Here is a 6,000-nt window from a genome sequence, read left to right on the forward strand (position 1 = left end):
ATAGAAGACCACTACCACGGCCAGTCTACCTGTACCAGATAGAAGACCACTACCACGGCCAGTCTACATAGAAGACCACTGTACCAGATAGAAGACCACTACCACGGCCAGTCTACCTGTACCAGATAGAAGACCACTACCACGGCCAGTCTACCTGTACCAGATAGAAGACCACTACCACGGCCAGTCTACCTGTACCAGATATAGAAGACCACTACCACGGCCAGTCTACCTGTACCAGATAGAAGACCACTACCACAGCCAGTCTACCTGTACCAGATAGAAGACCACTACCACAGCCAGTCTACCTGTACCAGATAGAAGAGCCACCACCTGTACCAGATAGAAGACCACTACCACAGCCAGTCTACCTGTACCAGATAGAAGACCACTACCACAGCCAGTCTACCTGTACCAGATAGAAGACCACTACCACAGCCAGTCTACCTGTACCAGATAGAAGACCACTACCACAGCCAGTCTACCTGTACCAGATAGAAGACCACTACCACAGCCAGTCTACCTGTACCAGATAGAAGACCACTACCACAGCCAGTCTACCTGTACCAGATAGAAGACCACTACCACAGCCAGTCTACCTGTACCAGATAGTGACAGGAGAAATACCTCTCCCAAATGGCACCCTATTCCCAGAGGGCTCTGATCTAAACAAGTGCACTATATAGGGAATAAGGCTCTGGTCTAAAGTAGTGCACTATATAGGGAATAAGGCTCTGGTCTAAAGTAGTGCACTATATAGGGAATAGGGCTCTGGTCTAAAGTAGTGCACTATATAGGGAATAGGGCTCTAGGGAATAGGGCTCTAAAGTAGTGCACTATATAGGGAATAGGGCTCTGGTCTAAAGTAGTGCACTATATAGGAATAGGGCTCTGGTCTAATGTAGTGCACTATATAGGGAATAAGGCTCTGGTCTAAAGTAGTGCACTATATAGGGAATAAGGCTCTGGTCTAAAGTAGTGCACTATATAGGAATAAGGCTCTGGTCTAAAGTAGTGCACTATATAGGGAATAAGGCTCTGGTCTAAAGTAGTGCACTATAGGGAATATAGTCTAAAGGAATAAGGCTCTGGTCTAAAGTAGTGCACTATATAGGGAATAAGGCTCTGGTCTAAAGTAGTGCACTATATGGGGAATAAGGCTCTGGTCTAAAGTAGTGCACTATATAGGGAATAAGGCTCTGGTCTAAAGTAGTGCACTATATAGGGAATAAGGCTCTGGTCTAAAGTAGTGCACTATATAGGGAATAAGGCTCTGGTCTAAAGTAGTGCACTATATAGGGAATAAGGCTCTGGTCTAAAGTAGTGCACTATATAGGGAATAGGGCTCTGGTCTAAAGTAGTGCACTATATAGGGAATAGGCTCTGGTCTAATGTAGTGCACTATATAGGGAATAGGGCTCTGGTCTAAAGTAGTGCACTATATAGGGAATAGGGCTCTGGTCTAATGTAGTGCTCTGGTCTAATGTAGTGCACTATATAGGGAATAGGGTTCTGGTCTAATGTAGTGTACTATATAGGGAATAGGGTTCTGGTCTAATGTAGTGCACTATCTAGGGAATATGGCTCTGGTCTAAAGTAGTGCATTATATAGGGAATAGGGCACCATTTGGGACATGCCCATAACTCTTTGCCGTCTACGTGGCTTTGATAGGACTCTACAGACAGTAGTATCTCGCTAATGACTCACTGCCAATGAGTGATCCTCAGTACAAACACACAGGCCAGACTCGGTACATCTCACAATCCAAACAGTGTGACTAGCTGCATTCCTGTTCAAATGTCTGTTGAGCCACATCTCTGGTCTGTGTTCCCTATAGACTTGAAATCACTGTCCACTTTAATGTTTACATATTTTTGCTTAACTCATCTCATGTATATACTGTATTTTAGTCAATGCCACTCTGATATTGCTCATCCTAATATTTATATATTTCTCAATTACATCATTTTACTTTAGAAGTGTGTGTATTGTTAGATATTACTGCACTGTTGGAGCGAGGAACAGAAGCATTTCACTACACTCGCAATAACATCTGCTAAACATGTGTATGTGACCAATAAAATGTGATTTGATATGGTAGTCTATACCCTACATAGAGATCTGGTCAAAACTAGAGCACTAGGAGAATGTGGTGTCATTTGGGAGAGTCTAAGTCATTTCTTCTGTCACAATCAGGTATGGGTGACTAGCTAATGGTAGTTGTAGAGCGATTCAGTTCCCTGTCCATGTGTCAGGTCTTCTATGTGCATTAAATAGGGAATAGCGGTGCCACATGGACAGACCACACCATCTCTGGAGTCTACTGCTGTCTGTTTGCTATAGCTTCTGCTGGCCATGTCTGACTGGCCCATTTAACCAGAAAGCTTACAAAACACACACACACCTGACACAGCTCACACAGACCCTTGGGCTAACTAGCCCTCAAGAAGTCATTCTGAACAAGAAGTTCTGGTTGTCGATCAAAAACAACAAGTCACCCCATTGATCTCCTTCCCTACAAGTCACGCCATTGATCTCCTTCCCTACAAGTCACCCCATTGATCTCCTTCCCTACAAGTCACCCCATTGATCTCCTTCCCTACAAGTCACGCCATTGATCTCCTTCCCTACAAGTCACGCCATTGATCTCCTTCCCTGCAAGTCACCCCATTGATCTCCTTCCCTACAAGTCACCCCATTGATCTCCTTCCCTACAAGTCACCCCATTGATCTCCTTCCTACAAGTCACCCCATTGATCTCCTTCCCTACAAGTCACCCCATTGATCTCCTTCCCTACAAGTCACCCCATTGATCTCCTTCCCTACAAGTCACCCCATTGATCTCCTTCCCTACAAGTCACCCCATTGATCTACTTCCCTACAAGTCACCCCATTGATCTCCTTCCCTACAAGTCACGCCATTGATCTCCTTCCCTACAAGTCACCCAGCCTCGAAGAAAACAACCTTTACGTTCTAACTAACTGCATAACTTCATAAACATCGGAGTTAGAACAGGACCAAACATCAAATCAGGGTAAATAAAATAAAAAGGTTTTAGTTGAGTGATTATGATTTAACACCATGGTGGTGGTAGCAGTGACAAAAGCAGGTTTAGGAACCCAGATGATGACTCATATCAGTCTCCAGCTTACTAACCACCAAGCAGAGGAGCGACGCATTACCATGACCGGGGGACTTGGTGATGGAGAAATATTGCCATGCATATAAAAAAAAAACGGCTACGTTTTGTCAGTTTATTATCTCCTCTACATCAATAAGACGTCACTAAGCAGCTGTGTGTTCCTCGGTCTTCTCTCCTCTCAGCAAAGACAAGCTTTTATCAGTTCCAACACAGGCTACAGCCCACGCCGGAGATGATTTACTGGAGCTAATGTTTGGAAGGATGACAGATGCTGGTGTTAGTCAGGCTACAGCTTTACACTGAACACCCTGCACACTGACTACAGTCTTATTTCAAGTCTCTTGTGAATAAAATGAGATGGAGCTAGTTACTGGGTGGACTAATTAAAGTTACCCCAATCAACAATTAAATATTATAGCTTGTTTAAATTGTGGACTACAGAGTACTACTGACAGCTCATCAGCAGAGCTTGGGTCTGTTTAAAAATATGTAAATAATGATTAGAGGTCCTCTGAGGTTCCTAGCTAATAAGGTTAAGTATATGCCTAGCTGGTTGACATGGCAACGACTGACCCGTCAACCACAAAACTAACCCCGCCCCTGTCAAACAAATAGCGAGCTCTGTACCATAATCCAAAAACAGCCTGAGGGTGGTTACCAGGACAGTACCTGACCATCCACAGACCAACTCTTCCTGCTAATGCTATTCTGACATGTAAAGTCACATGCCTTTAAACCAGTGGATTTAAAGTCGAGGTCGCACCCCCCCCACCAAAATAAACATATAGGGTGAATTCTACTGTAAATCTCGTTTTAACTTTATAATTTCACTCCATAAATGTTTAATATTTTTTATAAAAACTGAATAATGTTCTGTAAACAAGCTCATGAAAACAAATCCAATACATGTCATTTAAAACTATGTTTAGTAAGCACAACTTTTATTTTGAAACCATCAGACCAGGGGTTCTTTTTTTTTATGCCTTCTGCATCTCAGTACAAGAGGCATCACTGCAGTCCCTAGTTTGAATCCAGGCTGAATCACATCCGGCCGTGATTGAGAGTCCCATAGGGATGCGCACAATTGGCCCAGCGTCGTCCGGGTTTGGCCAGGGTAGGCCGTCATTGTAAATAACAATTTGTTCTTAACTCACTTGCCTAATTAAATAAAGGTTCAATTTAACATTTAAATCGTAAAAATGCCTTAGGTTAGGTGTGAAAAACAGATAGCTGCAACCCGATTGGCTGAACGCAAAATTCTGGGAGAGCGCGATGGACGCCGTTTGAATGCGATAGCCACCCACAGACCTCCAGTGGGTTTCATTGTAAATAAGCATTGGTTCCTAACTGACTTACCTAGTTAAATAATGGTCAAATAAAAACACATTAAATACCCAGAGCTGCCTTATTGCTATTATAAACTGGTTACCAACGTAATTAGGAGTAAATATAAATGTTGTCATACCCGTGGTATATGGTCTGATATATCACAGCTGTCAGTCAGCCTTATCTTATCACCACCTTATCAATGCTATTGAGGCAAACAAAGGAGTGCTATGGGACACCGTTAAAAAGACATTCACTTGAGGATAGTGAGCAACCTAGTCATAATATGTTGAAAATGTGTATTTAAAAATTGCTGCCTGTTAAGAAACTAAGCTATAAATTTGAGGTTGGCTAAGACGCTAAAATAAAGCAGTAAGGTTAGCTACTAGAAAGTAGCATAAACATTTGACCACGGGCTTAGCCTGATCCAGCCAGCTCGCTAGTACACCACTGGTGTAGCGCTGCGAGACAAAGAAACAATCCCAAACTACAAATCTCTGGCATTTAAACAAATCATCATATCAACATTTAAATCCATCTTTACACATTAATAATTGGTGGACAAAAAAAAAAAAAGACAGACGAGGTTTCTAATTTACAACAATGTTATCGACCACAGCGCCAACAAAATAGGAGATATGATGTACAGATAGTGTTGAACTACCCTTCACTGCACTGACATTTCTGAACGAAGCGTCGCCTTTGAAGGAACCAGGGCAACACATTGTTGACAGATGTGAGTCCACTAGCGTTACCTAATCTAGCGTTAACTACCTTACAGTAGTTAAGCTACATACCTTTTTGAAAAAACAACCACACGTTGTCTTTTTTTTTTTTCCAACAACTGGCTCAATCTAGCCCAGGTAAGAGCTGAATGGCTAGTAGCTACCGCTAGCAGCTCGCCGACGGGGGATGTGGTGCTAGCTGTGCAGTGCGTCACTGGATACAGAGGAAACCTGGGTAGCTAGGCTACTGTTGTTCCAAAAAGACGTTACTGTAAATCTAGCTAAACAACTGAAATACCCGATCAAATGTCATGACAACCACTAAATGTACCTTGTCGAGAAGCACGGAGACGATGTCCTTTTGTCCCTAGGTTGTTGTTTTTTTCTCCCCCCAAAAAAAAAAAAAGAGTAGCCACGACTCGGACAATTTGTTCCACGGTTCTCTACGTGATTCTGAACCTCTGAAGGGCTGACTTGACTTTACTCGCTGATGTCGTAGCGTTCTGTGTGACGCCCTCGCGTGAGCCCACCGAAACCAATCAGAATGCTCTATAACGGGAACAGGTGGCCAACAGTTGAGGAGCCGGAAGTGTATGCCAACAGGTTTGACGGGACTTGTAGTTCTAGGATTTTGTGTAACAGCCTGACACAATACAATTGTATTAACAACCGCAAAACATGATCCCAGGAAAATACTTCGACATTACATAGTACTTATGACATGTATTTCTATTGTATTTCAACATTCACAGTACCTCCTGACGTCACAGTCCTTTGTATTCACTTACTTATATTTGATTTATTT

The 6,000-nt window shown here is 42.8% G+C and overlaps 1 protein-coding gene across 1 annotated transcript in view; it reads right to left on the minus strand.

The window, feature by feature from the left end:
- LOC112240503 (adiponectin receptor protein 2-like) overlaps nt 1-5,680 on the minus strand; it is a 71,023-nt gene extending 65,343 nt beyond the window's left edge. Inside the window, 1 exon segment of the mRNA XM_042316028.1 lies at nt 5,527-5,680. The gene's annotated coding sequence lies outside the window, so the exon portion shown is untranslated.
- Between the last annotated feature and the right edge of the window lie 320 nt (nt 5,681-6,000).

Source organism: Oncorhynchus tshawytscha, unplaced genomic scaffold, assembly GCF_018296145.1.
Source record: "Oncorhynchus tshawytscha isolate Ot180627B unplaced genomic scaffold, Otsh_v2.0 Un_scaffold_1828_pilon_pilon, whole genome shotgun sequence".
Taxonomy (NCBI): Eukaryota; Metazoa; Chordata; class Actinopteri; order Salmoniformes; family Salmonidae; genus Oncorhynchus; species Oncorhynchus tshawytscha.